General features: G+C 38.2%; 1 pseudogene; it reads right to left on the bottom strand.

Annotated features, from left to right (window-relative positions):
* Positions 1-5: 5 nt before the first annotated feature.
* LOC109045446 lies at positions 6-20,306 on the bottom strand (annotated as a pseudogene).
* Between the last annotated feature and the right edge of the window lie 3,397 nt (positions 20,307-23,703).

Here is a 23,703-nt window from a genome sequence, read left to right as displayed (position 1 = left end):
CAGTCTCAGGTGTTAGGGGTTTGATATAGGGGATGAAGACCTTCATCTGTGATGCCACAATCACTCAACCTGTAGAGAACAATAACACACTCTTCACTCTCTCAGATCAGATCAGATCAGATCAGTTTAACAGTGAATCCATTACTACAGTATTTTAAAATTGCTTACACACAATAATCACTTTACACACAAAACCAGAGGAGGAGCTGGGGAGGAGGAGGGATGCTGGAAGAATTGTTGCAGGGACGGTGCACTGACTGCTGAGCTTATATAGGCTCGTAATGATGATTGACAGAACTGGATGATTAGCCTCCTCCTGAACCAACGTTTGGACCTTCGTTAATATTTATCATTCCTTCCCTTTCCTGCACTGCATAATAATGTGTTCAGCTGTTTCCATCACTCCACACTAACAGCACTGAGCTTATGATGAGTTGTGTTTACCCATCAGAAACAATAATGCATCATTAAGAGCTGAATGTCTCAATCTGGATATTAACACCTCCTCTTTCCTAAATCTCCATATATTATCCAGCAATTCATTCACAGATGGTTGAATAAAATGCAGACTGATGGACTAAAAACACTCTTATGACTGAAATATTGATTGCTGGTTCGTAATGTAAGGGTGGGAGTGTTTCGTTTGTTGAAAAGTCTGATCTTTTCTTGTTTTCTTTGTGAATATTGTATATAGTATAACTGGGAGTTTTAGAGAGAGTGTGTGTGTGTGTGTGTGTCTACTTAATCATATTTTAAGAGATTTTTGAGAGATTTATTTAAACCTAGAAGGGATGTAAACCTGACAAAACCTGATATCAAAATAAGGAAATTGAAGATTTTTTTTTTTGTAAAAAAAAAAAAAGAGGAAGAAGAAGAAGGAGAAGAAAATGTAATAAGTTTTCTTTGGGGGTTTAGGTTTGGTTATAGTATTATAACTCGCTGTATATAAGAATAGACATCTATAGAATGTCCCAATTTAAATAGAGAAGTCACTGCAGAAAAATGAATGTGATGAACTGTAAGAATGAATCCAGCATCTTCATTTCTCAGTTCTGATTGTGTTGAGCTTGAGTCTGTTTAAAGTCAAGAGATTGAAGTGTTGATGGTGTGTGAAAGTGTGTATTTCAGTGTGACTCTCAGTCCTGCAGCATCATGTTACTGAAGAGCAGATCATGTGTTCAATCATTTACAGCTGAACTCACAGCAGCAGAAAGAGACCCAACACTTCAAACATACTGTACTTTACACTGTGTTTCATGTGTGAGAGTCAAATATGATCTTACCACAGTGTCTCCAGTTTACAGTGAGGATCCTCCAGTACAGCAGACAGCAGTGTGACTCCAGGATCTTCTAGATTATTCCCAGACAGATTCAGTTCTCTCAGGTGTGAGGGGTTTGATCTCAGAGCTGAAGACAGAGCAGCACAACCTTCATCTGTGACGCCACACTCTCTCAACCTGTAGAGAACAATAACACAGTGTTAATTGTAGTTGAAGTGTGTGTAGTTTGTTGTTGACTCTGGTCTCAGAGCAGGAGAGGAGATATAATGACATGCATTGCCACAAACTGCTGCTGACAGAAAGAGATTTAGATGTTGATGCTCAATGGTTCTGTTTGAAACTGTCATGTGCTTCAGGACTGAACAGACACAGAGCTGAATGTGAGATATTATTTCATAATAATATAATGATGGATCTGTCTGCAGAAACAGTCACTTGCTCATCTAATAAACACCTACAGGAGGACATCTGCTTCACAGGAGCCACGTGTTCCCCGTTACATATCAGTTATTAACTCTTGTGATCAAACACATCACTGTGTCATGTTTGGTCTCATCTGGCAGCTTATACACTGAATAGAGATGTGAAGAAACAAATCGAGATAGTGTTAGCTGTTTGTATTTAATCTTGATCAATTTTCCTGTCTTCAGTAAAGCTTTGCTCAGGATATCAGAGGAAAAGGAAACTGCTGATGGAGGAGAAAGACTGAAACTCTGCTGCTCCTGCAAACCAGTGCTGATTCTATACAGTATGTAGGTTCATTTTATTATGTTTAAGAGTGTAAATTAATAAACAACTTTCACGTTTTAAACATTCTGAGGGTCTGATAATGTTAAAGCTAAAGTGATTATAACCTTCATTCTCTCATTGATCACTGTAGTGAGTTCAAACTAAACACATTCAGACTCTGATGAACTCTAAACCTCTGTGATATTCATCCTCTGCAGTAAATCACAGAGTCTTTGACTCACTATTTTACACATTAATGTTCATTTGAAGCTAGCAGAAGCAACTGAAGATCCAGTAAATGTTTGGAGGGTCAAAAACAGTAGCAGCAGGTCATGTGATGTGATGAAGATGAATGAAATTAACTTAATTTTAATTCATCTTAGTTTTTTGTGATGTTTTTTGTTGTGTTTTTTGTGAATTTATTTTACAAGCTGATTTTAGACTTAGATTTATATTAAAGGACAAAGACACGTGACTATCAGAGAGATGATCTTACCACAGTTTCTCCAGTTTACATCGATGATCCTCCAGTACAGCAGACAGCAGTGTGACTCCAGGATCTTCTAGTTTATTCAGAGACAGATTCAGTTCTCTCAGGTGTGAGGGGTTTGATCTCAGAGCTAAAGACAGAGCAGCACAACCTTCATCTGTGACGCCACACTCTCTCAACCTGTAGAGAACAATAACACACTCTTCACTCTCTCAGATCAGATCAGATCAGATCAGTTTAACAGTGAATCCATTACTACAGTATTTTAAAATTGCTTACACACAATAAGCACTTTACACACAAAACCAGAGGAGGAGCTGGGGAGGTGGAGGGATGCCGGAAGAATTGTTGCAGGGACGGTGCACTGACTGCTGCTTATATAGGCTCGTAATGATGATTGACAGAACTGGATGATTAGCCTCCTCCTGAACCAACGTTTGGACCTTCATTAATATTTATCATTCCTTCCCTTTCCTGCACTGCATAATAATGTGTTCAGCTGTTTCCATCACTCCACACTAACAGCACTGAGCTTATGATGAGTTGTGTTTACCCATCAGAAACAATAATGCATCATTAAAAGCTGAATGTCTCAATCTGGATATTAACACCTCCTCTTTCCTAAATCTCCATATATTATCCAGCACTTCATTCACAGATGGTTGGATAAAATACACACTGATGCACTAAAAACACTCTTATGACTGAAATATTGATTGCTGGTTCGTAATGTAAGGGTGGGAGTGTTTCGTTCTAGGATGTAGGGCTGCCCTCTAATAGTCAACTAACTGTTATTTGACAAGAAGAGGCTTGGTCGACCAAAATTTTATTAGTCGCAGAAAATAAAATCCACAGGCGATGTCATGCAGTCCATGACAGACAGATCGTTAACGGCTGGTCTTTGTGGTAATACAGTACATCGGGCGGGACATCCAAATGCTTGTCTATCATTCATCAACCTCAAATATGGCTTATCATCTGAAATATGTAAGTATTAGCAACTTTACATGGCCACTCAATCTAATGTCAACTTAGAAATAGTCTGTGTGGAGTAAGCTGAACAGTAGCTCACTGCAGGACAGATGGAGACGCTGGAGCACTCACTTACTCTTAAAATAATCAGTCATTTCATTTCATTTCTGGTCATACAGATAAGAGTAATACATCAAATCTGTAAAGACCCTATGTTTATTTGTGTGCACTCAGAATAACAATGAAATGTTAAGCTTTTGTAAAATAATGAAAACAAAATGTGTTTTCTGCCGTCTCGGTCTTTGTGAACTTGAGCAAGAAACTCCGAAACTCAGTGTATAGTTGACTTATATGAAAAAAAAAATGAAAAAACAAATCCATAGAAAGCGAAATGTCTACTTTCAAATGAACCAATTCAAATGAAAAACAAATATTCTCAGATTATCTAATCCAAACATGTGCATACACTACTGCGGAGATGACGAGTCAGTGTCACAGACTTCATCTCTTAAACCGAAAACAAAGAAAGCACTAGTTTTTTTTTTTTTTTTTTTCATATAAATGATTAAAGTCCCCCTGTAGTGAAAATCAAGTTTTTAATGTTGTTTATTTGGTGTTTTTAATTTGCTTTTAGACAAACCATCTGCCAATCCATTAATTAACACCATTGCTGAGTATTTTCTTCTTAACCCTTGTGCGTTCCTCATTTGGGAGACACACTCATGGTCTTCACGGTCAAAAGTGACCGGACACCTGAAAATTAACTTTTTTTTTTTCTTCAGTAAAATCAATCTAATATATTTTTGTTCAATAAAATTTTTTATTTTGTATTTTGAGAGAATTTTATGGTAATAATTAATATTTATGCAATAATTATTATCAATTTTTTCCATTGAAAATAGTACAAAAAAAGTATCTAATTTTTAAAAACAATTTTTCAATCAATGCAGTATCTCTGATTAAAATAGAGACTAGGCCTTTAAAATCATTTTGTTAAAGGCAGATTAGCACGTCCTGGTGAGAGCAAAGAAAGAAAAACATGTAATTTCATGCTGTAACCACTAGATGCCTGTATATGAATCTATAGAGAGGCTTTTGAATTCCCTAGTTGTTTTTATATATAATTGTTTATTAATTGAAAGCCCTCGTTTTGCTACGTCGCAACATTCAATAACCAATCACGTCAAGGGATAGATTCTTATCATTAGCATATCGCTCTCTCCATTTATATAAACGCGGTGCACATGGAGATCATAGCATAGAGATCACATGCAAAATATACCAATTACCAGCACAAAACCAAAAATAAAATAGAGCAAAAATCCCATGAAGACGTAGTTTAACATGAATTCAGAACCGCTAACTGGAATAATAACCCGCGGCAACAGTGTAAAAGTATCCTGGAGTCAGACCCACCTCTCGCGCATCGACGGACGCTCTTCACACGCATTGCTCACGCAAACTGAGAATCACAAACTTGACTGCATTCGAGTCTTCAAAGCATTTTAGGACACAACATCGTCAAGTAACTAACTTTAATGAATGTTACAGTATCCACTATAGTTGTGCGCTAGTAAAAACAGTTTTATCAGTCATTATCCGTGGATCAGGAGGCGCTGGCTGCTGTGACTGAAGCAAGGGTGTAGATTTACATTCAAGCTATTTTAAGGCATGAGAAAAAATTTCTCACAGAAAAGAAACATTTAAATATGTAATTTTGATGATCAAAGATGAGTTTTAAGGTATGCAAAATACAGGGGGACTTTAAAATGTTAATGCAGTCTCCTTACTGTTTTTCCCAACACATTCATAATCATTACTTCTGCCGCGGCACGATTTATGCTTGTGCACTTATTAGGCCATGTAGGCAATTAAAGACTCATTATAAAGATTTAAATGGTTTATTAATAAATGTGCAATTAATCGTCTAATGCTTAAAATAAAGGAATACTAGTCTAACAGAAAAATCTTTAGTCGAGGGCAGCCCTATTAGGATGTCATTTATTCTTGTTTTTGACTTTGTGAAGTAGTTGTCAACGCTGATCTTTTCTTGTTTTCTTTGTGAATATTGTATTTAGTATAATTGGGAGTTTTAGGGAGTGTGTGTGTGTGTGTGTGTGTGTGTGTGTGTTTTCTGCGTGTGTGTGCCTACTTAACCATATTTTGAGAGATTTTTTTCAACCTAGAAGGGAGATAAACCTGACAAAACCTGATATCAAAATAAGGAAATTGAAGCTTTTTAAAAAAAAAAAAAAAAAAAAAAAGAATGAGAAAATTAAAAATGTAATAAGTTTTCTTTGGGGGTTTAGGTTTGGTTATAGTATTAAAACTCGCTGTATATAAGAATAGACATCTATAGAATGTCCCAATTTAAATAGAGAAGTCACTACAGAAAAATGAATGTGATGAACTGTGCAGTGTCACGAGTGTCGAGTGTAGACACAGTGTAAGAATGAATCCAGCATGTTGAGCGTTTAAAGTCAAGAGATTGAAGTGTTGATGGTGTGTGAAAGTGTGTATTTCAGTGTGACTCTCAGTCCTGCAGCATCATGTTACTGAAGAGCAGATCATGTGTTCAATCATTTACAGCTCAATCAGCTGAACTCACAGCAGCAGAAAGAGACTCAACACTCCAAACATACTGTACTTTACACTGTGTTTCATGTGTGAGAGTCAAATATGATCTTACCTCAGTTTCTCCAGTTTACATCGAGGATCCTCCAGTACAGCAGACAGCAGTGTGACTCCAGAGTCTTCTAGTTTATTCTCAGACAGATTCAGTTCTCTCAGGTGTGAGGGGTTTGATCTCAGAGCTGAAGACAGAGCAGCACAACCTTCATCTGTGACGCCACAATATCTCAACCTGTAGAGAACAATGACACACTCTTCACTCTCTCAGATCAGATCAGATCAGATCAGTTTAACGGGTTAAAAAAAAGTCTAACTTTGATTCAGAAGTCATAATTCTATACAGACTATTAAATATTTCTCACAGGACATAAAAATAATAATAGGAAATTCAAAGAGCTTTCAACACGTGCTTCAAAAATCCCAATTTACATCGGATCTTTAATAATAAGAGAAAAGATGATCTTCATTTATGCAGTTCTTTAACCCTTTCACTGGTGAGTTGAAAATATTCTATCTGACCCCCAGAGCGAGTTTTTTTTTGAGTTTCCTCTTATTCCTTATTCCTCTTATAGTCATGCAGTTCCTCCAGGATTTTGCAATTCTGCGATCGCTGAATTTATCTAAAAATCAAGCAAACTCCGCAATTTTCACAAGAGCTCGCAAATTTTCATAATTGCCGCAGATTTTCCACAAATTTTGGGCTTAGATGCATCCCGTGACGTCATCGCAATGAGCATTTAGTCAAAGAAAGTTTCCAAAAATGGAATGAACAGCCTTGCGTTCTCTTCATGACCGATTTACAAGAGCTACATTTGACAAACAAACTGAAAGCGTAGCGCAGACCATTTATCTGCTCGAGCCGGAGCCGTGGGCTGATCTCGATCACGTGACACTGATATAAACAGTGCTGGGAGATACAGTGTGAAGAAAGCAGTCGAATTCACCACAGAATTAATAACATCTCTGTGAAATCTTGTGAGAAGCATTCAAATTCAGCACAGAATTCTGTTAAAGCTACAGATATCAGAACAAACGCCACTGATGTGGAAACCAGGAAGAACATTGTTCAGTAAACACAAATCACCACCACCATTCACCATGGATTTAACAGTAAAACTACAGGAACAACTTGTGGCAGAAATGGTCTAATGTTTTCGAGTGTTTTTAAATGCTTCACACAACTTTTCCCAGCTCTTCAAAGCTTTAAGTATTACCGAATTTGAAAGTTATTTTTAATGTGATGAAATTATTTGTACATCCTTCATAGGTTGCCCCCATTTATAAAGCTAAAAGTTTCATGATGTAGGAAAGCAAAGACTTATTTAAAAATAAATCCACTCCCTAATATATATATTTTTTTGTATTTATTCAATTATATTTAGACATTATGAATGACAGTAATAAGTTAATTTTATCTGCATCTCAACTACCTAGACAGCACAAGTACATCTGTAAGACGTCTGCTAAAGATCTGGGAATCATCTGCTGTGTACTCTGATAAACGTCTCAGAAGCAGTTGTACATGCGTTCTAATAAATGTCTATTTGATATCTGACAGGAAACATCTTAGAGACGTATTGCAGATGAACAAGCACTCTTAAAAATACATCTTGCATATGTAAATGCAGACATTAGTTGTCTTCGAGATGTACATGTGTGATTAGGGTGAGTGCTTTACTGTCAGGTGCTGGAGACACCTTCTGTAGAACTTAATGGCACTAGTGCTGGTGTCCTCAAACGTTAGTCTGGAGACTTACAGTGGTTCTCAAAGTCAGAAAAGTCATAATGTTAGAAGAATGTTGTCTGTGGTATATTTTCACTGCAAAACAATAAGAAATGCCACAAATATCACCGTAAATTTTGAGAAAAGCCGCAGCAAAATCAGTCATTTTAGGCCGCAAAAATCAGAAAAAAGTTCTGTGAAATCCTGGAGGGACTGGTCATGCTTGTCACGTGACACACCGCAGCCACGGAAACACCGCATGACAGATGTATCGTTTTTATTACGTTTTTTCCTTTTTTATTCAAAATATTCACACACTTGCTTACCATGTCATCAACCATCTGATATTCTGATTCACAAATACATGTAAGTGAGTGCATTTTGTTGTTTAAAAACCTTTATAAATGATCTTGATCATGATCTATAACGTGAGACGGATGCTGCCATGTTTGTTCACGCCGCAGTTCAGAGAGTCCTGACAGTCAGATTTACTGCACTTCAGTTCATCATTTTCTCTTGAAATACATGTAAGTAAGTGGCTGGTGAACTTTATAGTTATTTATACTTACTTAACTATGTGTATCTGATATGAATAAAACATGTAGGCAAATTATATTTGAATGGCATGTTATTGCTGCTTCCACAGACATCTGTGTGTGTTTTACAAACTGTAAATGTATTGTTTAAGAAGGTTTTTTTTTTTTTTTTTAAACAGGTCTAATTTACAGTTAATTAAAAATTATTAACACTGCAGTCATCATTGAAAATGCTTTATTTCAAGCAACTTTCAAAAACAACCTGTTTAACCTGAAATACCTTTCTTCTCATTTTTTTCACAATGCACGGGCCACAAGACAAATATTAAGAGAATAAATTAATAAATTATAGATTAGTTATATACCATTATCAGCATATGTTGAAGTAGATTTGTTTATCATCGTCTCTGAGAGAATATGCCGTTAATGCAGTGTCAGATGCCTAAAGTGCCGTCAGTTTTTACTTTTTCACTTTCAATTATAGTGAACTGACTGAGGTTACAGGGATAGTTCACCCAAAAATGAAAATTCTGTCATCATTTTCTCACCCTCATGTCGTTCCAAACCTGTACGAGTTGCTTTCTTATGTTGAATATAAAAGAAGATGTTTTGAAGATTGCTGGTATTTAAACAGTTGGTGGTTCCCATTGACTTCCATAGTATTTCTTTTCGTACTATGAAAGTCAATGGGAACCACCAACTGTTTGATCTTCAAAATATCTTCTTTTATGTTCAACATAAGAAAGCAACTAATACAGGTTTGGAAGGACATGAGGATGAGTAAATGATGACAGAATTTTCATTTTTGGGTGAACTATCCCTTTAAGATGCTCACTGGCATATCGTGATATCCATTGGCTCACCTTTATGGTTTATAACAGAAATATTTCCCGTCTATTCACCCTAAGTGCACCTGCGCCGTGCGCTTTAGACCTTGCTCTCAGGTTGTTAAAATAGGACCCACAGAGTGTAAGTTGGAGAGCAAGATAGGTAACCTCTTCATTTATTATTATTTTTTTAGCATTTTGATTTTACGGTTCCTGGGCAAAATCACTTGTGATCAAAGATAGTGAGAGCTGATGTTGAAGAATATAGCCAAATTTGTGCTAAACTGTTATTGATGCAGTCGACTTCTTAGCTTTGGCTACCTGAAGTAAAGGACTAGAGACAACATCTCTTAAAGCAAAGCGCTCTGGCTATCATTTCAGTAATGTTTTATATCCTGGCAATGCATACATTAATCATTGCATTTCAAAGATTAAACAAAATAGTATTAATCCATTGACAGACATGCTCAGGGAAAGTTCTGCAGTCCTACTGTACAGTATGTACATTCAGCTCTGCTGTTCAGTTGACTTGTTTGGGGCCAAATGAAGTTATTTATTTTTTGACATTCATATTTTTGAAATATATAAAACAAATTATTTTATTTGGATGAATTTGTCTTTTATCAGAATTACCAATTATTATCATTTCTATTCGTGCTGGTGAATTATGAACAATACGTGAAATTGAACTGCTAACAAAAGCGTGTGGGGCCGAGGGCCGCTGCTGCAAATATCTGAGTGGCTCCTTCAATAACAGATGTAATCTCACTCCAAACTTTTGAGTGTAAAAGTGGATTTCTTATACTGTGGCCCCCTCTATAGGACAGCATTAGTATAACAGCTAAATCTATCAGATTTTTGATAGCAATTTATACAAAAACCATAAATCGGATCAGTTAGAAAATATATAACACACCAAATCAGGACAGTATGAAGGTCCTCTGCCTGTTGTCTTCTGCAAGGAGACCATGTTGTTATTGTTAAAATCACATGATCAGGGACTAGTTATATGAATATGCTTAATGCATTTTAGTTTTGCCATCTTTGGATGAACTGTATTACTGATCATTATGAAATCAAATCTTTTCCATTTCTTCAGAGGGAATTTATTCATTTATGTTGAGTACTGTAAACACAATCATGTCTAAAACATCAGCCAAGAGGGATGAAGACTACCAGCAGCTGGACATGACATTATTATGCTTTATATATTTATTATCATCAGTCAGAGTCAAACAAACTAAAATTATTGAATATATATATGAATTGAAATATTGTTATATTAAAGGATATAAAAAAAAACTGTAATAATGAACACTGGTACCAGATCACATTTATATGTATACCAGTCATTGTGTATTTATTACATTTTATTTTACAAGCTGATTTTAAACAATTTTACTTCTAACTATACAACTTACTGAGAATAAAGACACATGACTATCAGAGAGATGATCTTACCACAGTTTCTCCAGTTTACATCGAGGATCCTCCAGTACAGCAGACAGCAGTGTGACTCCAGGATCTTCTAGTTTATTCAGAGACAGATTCAGTTCTCTCAGGTGTGAGGGGTTTGATCTCAGAGCTAAAGACAGAGCAGCACAACCTTCATCTGTGACGCCACACTCTCTCAACCTGTAGAGAACAATGACACACTCTTCACTCTCTCAGATCAGATCAGATCACAATCCTAAACAGACTAGTAGATATGTCTACATTTCCATTGGAGTTTTATCACAGTAGTGAAAATGAAAGAAAAAAAAAATCAAAAAGCTTTCAACATCTGTGCTTCAAAAATCTCTATTTATATTGGAAGTTTAATAATAACAGAGGCTCAAAGGAAAGATGATCTTCATTAGTCATGTTTGTTAATCACTGTATGATAAACTGACATAGGCGTGGGAAGTGGGGGTGCTGAGGGTGCTGCAGCACCCCCTGATTTTTTCCTGTGGGCAACTGTTTAACTGTTGGTTGGAAAAATAGAATAGGAAAAAGAAATTGAAATTGGCGTCTATTTTACACTAAAAAAAAAAGTGCAAGTAGCTGGTTTTGTTGACGGATTGTGATTGTGCTAGGTAATATTACAAAAGACAGCAACCAATCATCAAATTCAGTTGTGTAGAGGGTAAAGCGTGTGTCATTCTATTCCTTTTGACGCAATCGAGTTGGGTTCGAATCTGCCCTTTGGCGAACTTTTTTTTCTTCCTTTTCAAATTTCTAATCACATCAGAAAAGCATTTATTTTTAATAAAATTGAAGAAAATCATCAAAAAGTTGAAAATAAAGTATTGGGTAGGGATAGGGTAGGTGCAGGGAGGGCTTTTTTCCCAATAAGGTGGCATGCATTTAATAATTTGAATTAAAATTTACACTCAATTTACACTCAACTCATACTGGTTTATTACAATGCTGAGGTGCACATAATTGCAACTATTTGCAATAAGTAATTAGCTAAATATCCTGCTATTTTCAGTATGCACATAATGTAGTTATTTTTTAATATATTTAACTGTTATTTATTGTAAGTAAATTAATAAATAAAATCAAACTTACTAACAGGCTTTCCCTATCTTATTTGCGTAAGAAGTTGGCGCGTGACGAATCTGCATTTTGGCGGATAATAGCCTATGTTTGCTTGTTGCATGCTGTTGCATGACATGAATGGATATTTAGTGTTTTTTTTACAACATAAAACAACTGCAGAGGAATCTGTACCTAACCAAAATGAAGACAGATGAAGCTAGATGCCCGACTCCAGACCCCGACAGCGTCATAAAGGTGATCCTTTACGCCTAGACGCTCCCTTAGCAGCTCAGTGTTTTACATTTATGTCAGTAAAAGGACCATTTACATCCAAATGTAATTTAATGCACACAGAACACAACCTAGAAATATATTTCAGAATATAAACTGCTTAATCGGGGGTATTCGGGCCATCATTCAGTAAGATTTAACGTTACTAAATGTGTTTGTGTGCCTGTGCGTTTAACTTGAATAATGTCCAAATGATATCTGTTTTAAAGCAGTGGGTAATTCACTCGTTGATTTGCTTAAAATCTACTTTGCGATTCTGTTGGCGAACATGTTTATGGTACATTCTATTCAACGTGTTTATTGCTAGTGCAGCAGAAATAGACAGCGCAGCCTTTACAAGTAATTCGCGTGCAATGTACCATGGCAACCTCACGCGCTTGCTGCTGCTCTAATCATAGTAAAACTGCTATTTTCATTTAGTGTATTTTCACTTAGTGTAAATAGCAACCCCCCCCCGCGCGTACAGCACCCCAACCTAAAACATCTTCCCGCGCCCCCGTAAACTGATAGTGTGTTACAGGAGGAAACAAAATCACCTTTAATAATAGTAGTAGTAGTAATAATAATAATTATAATAATAATAGTGATAAAAACATGCTGATTTTGATTTCAGAACAAGTACAAAAATAAGTAAAAAGAGCAGCCAGGAAAGGAGTATTAATCCTAAAACCCTATTAATTTAATTACCAGAATTTAGCTATTTTTAAAGCCCTCATTATCTCTTTGTTTGTTTGTTTTTTATCAGTTTTTGTCATTAAATTAAATTGTATGATGTAATATTGTCACATGCCTTATTCATGCTTCATCTTCAGTTATTAGAGTAATTTTTTGTGCTCAGATATAGTCAATAACGTGTCACTATGAGAGAGATGATCTTACCACAGTTTCTCCAGTTTACATTGATGATCCTCCAGTACAGCAGACAGCAGCATGACTCCAGGATCTTTTAGTTTATTCAGAGACAGATTCAGTTCTCTCAGGTGTGAGGGGTTTGATCTCAGAGCTGAAGTCAGAGCAGCACAACCTTCATCTGTGACGCCACAATCTCTCAACCTGTAGAGAACAATGACACACTCTTCACTCTCTCAGATCAGATCAGATCAACAGGTACAAATCACAATCCTAAACAGACTAGTAGATATGTCTACATTTCCATTGGAGTTTTATCACAGTAATGAAAATGATACAAAAAAAATAAAAAATATCAAAAAGCTTTCAACATCTGTGCTTCAAAAATCTCTATTTATATTGGAAGTTTAATAATAACAGAGGCACAGAGGAAAGATGATCTTCATTAGTCATGTTTGTTAATCACTGTATGATAAACTGACAGTGTGGTACAGGAGGAAACAAAATCACCTTTAATAATAGTAGTAGTAGTAATAATAATAATAATAATGATAAAAACATGCTGATATTGATTTCAGAACAAGTACAAAAATAAGTAAAAAGAGCAGCCAGGAAAGGAGTATTAATCCTAAAATCCTATAAATTTAATTACCAGAATTTAGCTATTTTTAAAGCCCTCATTTTCTGTTTGGTTTTTATCAGTTTTTGTCATAAAAATGTAATTGTATGATGTTATATTGTCACATGCCTTATTCATGCTTCATCTTCAGTTATCAGAATATTTTTTTGTGCTGAGATATAGTCAATAACGTGTGACTATCAGAGAGATGATCTTACCACAGTTTCTCCAGTTTACATTGAGGATCCTCCAGTACAACAGAGAGAAGCTTCACTCCTGAATCTCTGATTGCTTTATTAATCAGATTCAGATCTTTCAGCTGTGAGGGGTTTGATCTCAGAACTGAAGTCAGAGCAGCACAATCTTTATCTGTGACACCACAATCACCCAAACTGTAGAGAGATGAAAACACACTTATTAAACAAAAACTTAAATAAAAAAGGTGAAAAAGACAAGTGGGACATGATATGGACTCAGGATAGAAAACTTTTAGTGTGCAACAGAGAAAACATTCATTTTATTAATAATAAAAAAGGTAATAATCAAATTTCCTTTAAAGAGCTTTACCGTGGATCAAATCCACATAATTTAAGAACTAACTCATTTATAATATTAAACTTGTTGGTTACAAACTAATCCACATTATAGATATTGACTGGCAGGTGCTTTAGAGTCCAGCGTGTATCTAAAAAACTGCTAAATACTAGAAATGAATTAATTTCAGAAATTCAAAATAATAATAATCAGGGAAGATTTATAATGTTGTCATTAAAGTATGTGTTTCAAGTATGCATCCATATTGCTCCATTAACTGATAATATTATTATGAGATTTAGATGTTCTTTTCTTTAACAGTGAAGTGATTGTTCTCAGAGATACTTACTGAACTTTAATCACAGGCAGCAGATACTGAAGAACATTCAGTTTTTCATCTTTATTGTTTTCTCCAACAAATTTATTAATATCAAACACGTCCAGCTTTTCCTCTGATGTCAACAACACAAAACCTACAGCTGACCACTGAGATGAAGAGAGTTTGGCTTCCTTTATTGTTCCAGATTTCAGATACTGTTGTATTTCCTCCACTAGTGAATGATCACCCAGTTCATTCAGACAGTGGAACAAATTGATGGATTTCTCTTTAGAGTCAATGGTCCTGATCTTTTTCTTTATGTACTTAACGGTTTTCTGATTTCTGTCAGATCTGCTTCTTGTCTGTTTCATTAGTCCTTGTAGAAGAACCTGATGAGACTCCACTGACAGACCCAGAAGGAACCGCAGGAAAAGATCCAGATGTCCATTTTTACTCTGTAGAGCCTCATTCACAGCTCTCTGATCCAGATCAGATAATGAAACAAGTGGAAATGAGTCTTTTACTTTAGACTGTTCGGTGATTGGCTCAAACACATTTCTGTTGTGGTTTGTCAAGGAGAGATGCACATATAGAGCTGCTAGATGTTCCTGAATGCTCAGATGAGCAAAGCAGAAGACTTTCCCCTGATACAAGCCCAATTCCTCTCTGTAGATCTGAGTGCACAATCCTGAGTACCACTGATGCTTCTGTCACATCGATGCCACACTCTCTCAGGTCTTCCTCATAGAAGATCAGGTTTCCTTTCACAAGCTGCTGAAAAGCCACTTTCCCCAGTTTGAGGATCATGTCTTCATCTGTCACCTTATTCTCATAGTCCTTCTCATGTTTGATGTTGGTCTGAAGGATCAGGAAGTGTGTGTACATTTGAGTGAGAGTCTTGGGAATCTCTCCACTCTCTGCTGGACTCAACATCTTCTCCAGAACAGCGGCTGAGATCCAGCAGAACACTGGGATGTGGCACATGATGTAGAGGCTCCTTGATGACTTCAGGTGTGAGATGATCCTGTTGGCCAGACTCTGATCACTGATTCTCTTCCTGAAGTATTCCTCCTTCTGTGGCTCATTGAAGCCTCGTACCTCTGTCACTCGATGGACACACTCAGAGGGGACGAGATCAGCTGCTGCTGGTCTGGAGGTGATCCCAGATGAGAGCAGAGGGAAGCAGATTCCCCACAATGAGGTTTCATCAGAAGCACATCCACTGAGGGCTGATTCAGATATATTACACAGTTTCACTTTGCTCTTAAAGGTTCAGAGACAGACGACACTCATCCAGACCATCAAAGATGAACAACACTTTATATTCATCATTGGATATCTCAATTTCTTTAGTTTCAGGGAAGAAGACATGAAGAAGATCTGAAAGACTGAGTGTTTTGTCCTTCATCAAGTTGATTTCTCTGAAAGGAAGTGGAATATATGAGCTTGGACGTCCTGATTCTCTTTCCCTTCAGCCCAGTCCAGGATGAAATTCTGCACAGAGACAGTTTTTTCCAATGCCAGCGACTCCCTTTGTCAGCACAGTTCTGATGGCTTTGTCTTGTCCAGGTAAAGGGATAAAGATGGTCGCTGCATTTGATGGCTGTGTCCTCTGTTGCTGCTTCTCCTGGATTGTGTCTCAAATCTGTCTCACCTCATGCTCACATAATTGATCTCTCCACTCTCACTCTGTGTGATGTAGAGATCTGTGTAGATCTCAGTCAGGAGTGTTGGGTTTCTCTGCGTCGGTGTTCCCTCATACAGACGCTCAAACTTCTTCCAGTAGATTTGATCTAAATGTGTGCAGTACTTCATGGCTGGAAAATTAGAATACTGCATTATTAAATAAGCTAATGATAACAATGTCTTTTCTGTATTCTGTATCATAATCAAATAATCTTTTACAGAAATATTAGACCTGGGATCAGTCTTTGTATCTTGACTCTTATAATCTAATGGCTGATCCATAGATGTGTCACTCCTCATAGACACACAGCTGGACTCTGATCTCTTCTGATGAACTGACTATAACAGAGAGATTAAAAGGTGAATAATCTGAAATTACCATATTTAACAAAGTACATACATTATCAAACAATCAAGAGCACTTCATGATCTTTTCATTTATTCCAAAAATGTTTTATTGAACTTGAGTTCTTTCACAAAACATGTGTGACCAACATTACATTACAAGGTGAAGAAATGTCTATAAACACTATACAAAAATAATTTTTCAAACTTGCTATGAACACTATTCTGATACTATAAAATGCCATAATATTTGACCAACATTACATTATGAGATCAGTCTTTGTATCTTCACTCTTATAATCTAATGGAGGATCCATAGACCAGTCACTCCTCAGAGACACACAGCTGGACTCTGCTTCTGATCTCTTCTGATCAACTAAACTATAACAGAGAGATTAAAGTGAATAATCTGAATTACCATATTTAACAAAGTACATACATTATTCAAACAATCAAGAGCACTTCATGATCTTTTCATTTTTTCCAAAAATGTTTTATTGAACTGAGTTCTTTCACAAACATGTGTGACCAACATTACATTACAAGGTGAAGAAATGTCTATAAACACTATACACAAAAATAATTTTTCAAACTTGCTATGAATGAACACTATTCTGATACTATAAAATGCCATAATATTTTTATAGAAATATCATACTGAGATCAGTCTTTGTATCTCTTCACTCTTATAATCTAATGGAGGATCCATAGACCAGTCACTCCTCAGAGACACACAGCTGGACTTCTGCTTCTGATCTCTTCTGATCAACTGAACTATAACAAACACAACATTTTTTTAATCCCTTTAGGATGATAATAATAAATTAGGTATTGTTTCATCAAAGAGAACTTCATGATGAGGCTTTATGGTCTTTTTTGTTTTAAATAACATCTTTTATTTTAAAAATATAGAGACATAAAAAAACACAATGGAGACTCCCATTTTCTATCATTAAAATAGTGATTTTAATTCAGTGTTTATTCAAAGTCCCTGCATCCTGGAGAAAAATCTTCATCTCTGGATGTTTGTGTGTGTCATCCATGATGAACCAGAAGCTGTATTGATGTCCAGCACTGACTCTGAAATAAAATGACGAACAAACACATATAATTCAGCTGAACGGATCCTGAGAGAAACAGGTTCATGAGACGCGGAGTTCACTCAGTATACACAATAGTGTTAGTCGTGTTAAACAACTGATAAAATAAACCACAGACAGCACCAAACACCAATGAAAACCATGTTTATTTGCTTAAATAAAATATCAAACACATATCACAGAACTACACTCGTCCTTTAGAGAAAACATGAAAGTGGAAGTCAACCCTTTAAAGCAGAGACCTGCACCCTTCATCAACATTTAATTAAACCTACACTACCGATTCACAAACTCCACCGGCTTCTACGCGTAAATCTTGGCTTATCTTTTATAAAGCTTCCTATGAAACACTTTTAGAATCCGTATAAAATTCCGTGTAAAATCGATCCTGGCTGTTTAAAATGGCGAAACTTTAAATGTACTTTTACTTTCCATTTTTTTATTTGTGTCGCAGGAGCAATGAGCGCAAGGGAGCGTCTTTAAAACTCCACACAGAGTGAGAAAAAAAACGTTAACGATGTCAAATTATACAAAATCATTTAAAAAAACACATCTGCATTTCTACGTCTTTCTAAAGGTTTTATTAGGCTCACACAGCGAGATTCTAGTTTTTTTACAGGTAGGCTGCTAGAGATTTTTTCATTACCTCTCGAGTTTCACCCTATAAAAAAAAAAAAAAAAAAGGTTGGGAATTAAAAAAAAAAAAAAAAAAAAGTATTAATTTCACTGCATCCATCCATGCATCCTTACCTTTATTCATTTTGTTCTGGGTTCAATAAAAACTCACCCAGACATCTTATTTAGCCCTAAAGGGTGCATATTGGACATTAAAGATACACATTAATATTTAAAGTCTGCATAGTAGGCTACATGAATGTTTACCACCCCAGTGACAGATTTTTGTACCTTTGTTCTACTAGAGTATACTGAAAGAATGATGTTAGAATGGATGGATGCAGGGAAACAAATTCAAAATCTTTTTTTTTTTCTTTACTTTGCAGTTTGATGATCAGAATGATGCAAGATCCAAGATCTGAGGAAACTGCATATGTCTGTTCACATTACAAACACTGTATCCAACCTAGAGGAAAATAAACCAGAAAGTAAAGGGTCTAAATGCAGATTTTTATGGCTTTTGGCTTTTTTGTCATTTTATGGATGGTGAAGGTGAAGACAGAATCAAATGGAATAGAGACATGATGCAGGCATTACTGCGGGAAGTAGGGGCGCTGCAGAACCCCCTGGAGTGTAGCCCACCCTCTTAGAAAAGATGTGTTAAAAATGACACAATCTTTGTTAAATTTATACACATTAATGGGTGAGTTCTGTGACAACGGTTTTTGTGTTAATTTTTACTCATTCGTTGTGTTGATGATTTTAACACAGTAAATATGTCAGAAAGGTTATCACAAAGATGTGTAAACATGTATAATTTAACACATTATGTGCTGTCCTTCACTACATACATTATGTTAAAAAATATACATGAAATTCTAACATGCATTTGACTAAAAAATCATTATCAAAATAGCCTTTTAAAAGCCAACACAATGGTTCTGTCCACCTTTGGGAATAAGCAATTTTGCATTTAAAAGACGTCTATTAGCCGTCTAAACACAGCACAGACGTCTAGGCTTAAACAAGGCTAAAATTTTGGGCTGTCAGTGAAAATTTAATAGACGTCTAATCATAGCCCAAGAATAGACTAGTCTTTAAATAGACAGCTAATGAATGCCTACATACATACATCTAATAGTCAACAAAATTACTGTACTTTAGGTATGCTTTGTTTTTTCGTGTATTTAGCTTTCATTCGAAATAAAACAGCGCATCCTTGTGGCGCGGATGATTACAGAAGAGCATACGCAGCACACCGGTGATATGGAGAGGACAACAGAGGAGACCGTTGACCAAAGGAATTACTGAATAAAGTCATTATTTAGTTTTCTCCGCTTACAAAAAGTGTTCCTGTCACTTCATATAACCCAGATTGCACATCTCATGGCAGATGGAGTATTCTGACAACGACTCTCATACCTTTTATGGACCTTGACACTGTTATTTATTTGGCAGTCTCAAGATAGTCCCTATCTTCTTCCTCACCTGCCAGATCCCAGTGCCCGTTCTCAGGGATCGGAAGCGCGCTCCGGCGCTACTTCCCCCGGGGAGCGGGCTTGACACTTCACCTGTCTTCCTCCGAGGAGGTTGACGTGGTGGGTGTTGATGAGGACATGCCCCCTCAATCGCCCCAGTATGAGGAGCTGTTGGAGGTGGTTACTCGCGCCATGGCCAAGTTAAATATCGATTGGGCAAGAAAAAGGCAGAACCGCAGAAGAGCAAATTAGATGAGCATTTTCTTCGAACTAAGCCGCCACCTCCACGCCGGAGCCTGCCGTTTTTCCCCGATTTGCACACCGAGGGTGTGTAAATCGTGGGCAAAACCATTCTCGGCCCGCCTCTTCATTCCCGCTTCTGATCACTACGGCAACATAGCGGGGGTGAGTGAGCGCGGTTATAAGGCGATGCCGCAGTGTGTGTGGAGCAGATGCTCACGAGCTATCTGTCTCCCGGCGCGGCATCGTTCTTAAAAGGCTCCGGCGCTGCCCTCCCAAGCCGCTGCGTACAACCTCAGCGCTGGTGGGCAAAGGGGGTACTCGGCAGCGGGTCAGGCTGGTGCGTGTCTGCACACCATGGCGGTGTTACAGGCGTACTAAGCCGACCTGCTGAAGGAATTGGACGAGCAAGAGCACGTGAGATCTGAGGATATCACAGAGCTCAGAAGGAACACTGATTTGTCTCTCCGTGCTACCAAGGAGAACCGCCCGTGCCATTGGGCGATCTATGGCAGCCATGGTGGTGGCGGAGAGACATTTGTGGCTGACCCTGTCTGATATGAGGGATAAAGACAGGGTCTGCCTCATGGACGCCCCGCTTGTGTCCTCGGGCCTGTTTGGCGACGCAGTTAATTCCGTCGTCGACAGGTACCAGGAGGCTCGCAAGCAAGCGGCAGCGTTCCAGCGGTTCCTCCCGCATCACTCTCTAATTCCGGAGGCTGCCGGGCGGGGGCAGCCTCCACCGAGTACCAGCTCCTCATACAGAGAGGCACAAAAGCAGAGCGTCGCCTCACGTGCTCCCCGTCTAAGCGGGTCCGTGGGTCCAAGCGGCGCACTGGGTCGGGGGCCTCTAAGCCTAAGCCGGATCTGCGGTGAGAGGAATAAGACATAATTCACCCCAAAAAGATGTGATGTGGTTGAGGATTTGAGATTTGGATTTCCTCAGAAAAAAAGAATGAAGCACTTTATTCAGCAGAGATCATAAACATGAGTAAGTCTTTTTTTTTTTTTTTTTTTTTATATACTTGTACTAGTTTTCACATAAACGTGTAAACATTTTACTAGTTAGACTTTTTCCAAAGACTTTTTCCAAACTATAATTCCTGACTAAATGTATAATCAAGTGAAATATTATGAAGTTTCAATAACAATATACAATTTTTCCCCATTCAAAAGCTTGATGTAAATAATATAAATGTAACAAATAAATGTAACTTTAACAAATGTAACAAACAATGCTGTTCTTTCAATTTATCCCCCTTAAAAAACCTGAAAAAAAATATTCTCAGCTCTTTTCAACATTAATAATTATAATAATAATAATAATAATAATAATGATAATAATAACAATAAATGTTTTTTTTTGTAGAAAAATAAGATTGTTAAAAGGATTTCTGAAGGATTGTGTGACTGGAGTAATGATTCAAAAAATTCAGTTTGAAAGTCAGCTTGATTGTTCCTAATAAACTGTTTAACTGCACTCACAAGTGAATATTAAATTATGTTGTGGGATAATTAAATATATTCTAAATAAACTACAAACATATAATTATAATCATTTATTTTGTCCTCACATTATTTCTTGTAACTCATCCCTCTCAGTCTCACACAGCTGACTGAAAGGCTCATTATGCAGCTCATTATGCGGGCCTTTGTCTTCTCAGGTGTAAATCACAATGTAATTCATGATAGTTGCATGCTACTCGCATATGACTTTTACAAACAAAAAGTGTCTTAGAAAATTTAAATCAATATATTGTTTTTCTGTAAGTGAGTAAACAAGATGATTTTAACATAATTTAGAAAGAACAATTCTAGGCTACAAGCTCCAGTTCTCAAAAAGTCCGGGAACCAATGTTCTGTATGTGTTTTATTGCCTTATTCAAGTGATTTAACATTTTTAGTTTTTCACTAACCACGCATAACATTTTTTTTCTCAAAAACACAATCATGTACATACATGCTGCTCACATATTATTATAGCCCAGTTTGTGCTGATTATAGTGAGATTAGACTTTAGCCATTTAGATATTTATAAGAAACTGAAAAATGCACAAATGACAGGGCATGACAGAACTTCTCCAGGCCCCAAAATACCCTTAGACCTCAGAGGGTTAAGGCTAAGAGGTCCTCGGCCAAAAAGCCCTGACGCCACTGGCCCAGGGCTAGAGGGCAGTTATGAGGGCAGTACACCCCCTCTGGGGTGCAGGGGGTTACACCGCATTACATGGTTGGTCCGTCTCACCTCAATGCCCTCAGGAGATACTCGGTTCTGTTTTTTTTTTTTTTATTTAAAACCCTGCCGAGAGTTACAGGGTGCAGCGGTCTCCCGCGAGCACCACTCTCAGTTTACCGCCGGAAACGTAGCGGTGCTGAGAGGCTCGCCACCTCCGCTGGAGGTCTCTAGAACGGTTAGTTCGGTTTGTCTTTTGCCGGTGCCGCCATTACAGGGCACCAAACTAGCTGTTCTGATGACACCAGAGTTCAGTCTCGAGAGGCAGATCCCCTTACCATTTAGCAGCGTAGAAACAACTGCCAAATGTGTCTCAATGGGTCCTGCACACTGTAGAGAGAGGCTACAGAATCCAGTTTGGTTGCCTCAAGACCAACGGGTTCTCCCCGAGGGGAAACCCACTTTTGCATGATCAAGGTCACGCGGCGCTGCCTACGTGCCTTGGACATGTGGAGAAAGCCTTGGTTCTTGTCTCAGGGCCCGGTGCTAGGAGAAACTCCTTGTCGCCGCGTAATGCTAGCGACGGACGCGTCCCTCACCGGCTGGGGTGCGGTCATGAGTGGCCACTCTGCCCGCGGTCCGTGGAGTGGTCGCCATCTGGACATGGCATATAAACTGCCTGGAGATGCGGCCGTGCTTCGAGCACTTCAATATTTTCTCCCAGACCTAAGAGGGCCACCATGTGTTGGTGCAACACCGACAACACAGCGGTGGTCTCTTCTACAGGATCAACCACCAAGGAGGCCTGCGCTCACTCCATTTGTACAAACTAGCATACCAGATCCTTGTGTGGTCCCAGGACGAACTCCTCTCGCTGAGAGCAGCGTCTCGTTCTCGTCCTGGACACTTGTAGAAAGAGGCTACAGAATCCAGCTTTGGTTCCCTCCGCCTCGGTTCAACAGGGTTACTCCCACCCTGGTGGGTCCCGAGCAGGCTCTGGTTATTGAACAGGAAGTGCACACTCTCCTGAAGGAAGGAGGCCATCGAGGTGGACCCTCCTCATGATGGAGAGTCCGGGTTCTACAGCCGGTACTTCATAGTTCCAAAGAAGGATGGAGGTTTGCGTCCCATTTTAGATCTGCGTTCTATTGAACCGCTCAGTCAAGCGTTTGAAGTTCAGGATGCTCACTCTCAAACAGGTCGTGCTCAGATCAGGTCCGGACTGGTTGTCACGATGGATCTAAAAGACGCATTACTTCCATGTCTCCATCATTCCCAATCACAGGAAAGTCCTGAGGTTCGCTTGTGGGGGCAAAAGCGACAATATCAGGTCCTTGCCTTCGGCCTTGCACTCTCACCTTGCACTTTCACGAAGTGTGTGTAAGCCCTGGATCACTGCGATCCAGGCCTCCGCGTACTGAACTATATCGACGATTGGGATTTTGAGCTCAGTCAGAGCAGGTGGCGGTTCTGCATCGAGATGTCGTGTCTCCGCTCCATTCATGGGAAAGAGCCGGGGTTAAGATTAAACCCAGAGAGAAAAGGTGCTTTCTCCATTTATCAGAGGGACTCACCTATCGAGGCCAGGGTGTGGGATTCGACCACGGTGCAGGAAACGTATGTCACCTGCTCGTATCGAGGTCCGTACTCCGAAGCACTTGCGATGAGTGATAGATGGGCCGGTCACTCACGGTCACGCAGTTTCAAAAACTGCTGGGTGCCTGCGGGCCAGCCTGCGTCAAC

The sequence above is a fragment of the Cyprinus carpio genome, chromosome B14 (genome assembly GCF_018340385.1).
Source record: "Cyprinus carpio isolate SPL01 chromosome B14, ASM1834038v1, whole genome shotgun sequence".
Lineage (NCBI taxonomy): Eukaryota > Metazoa > Chordata > Actinopteri > Cypriniformes > Cyprinidae > Cyprinus > Cyprinus carpio.
The sequence above is the reverse complement of the archived record's forward strand: the minus strand, read 5'-3'. Positions and strand labels throughout refer to the sequence as shown.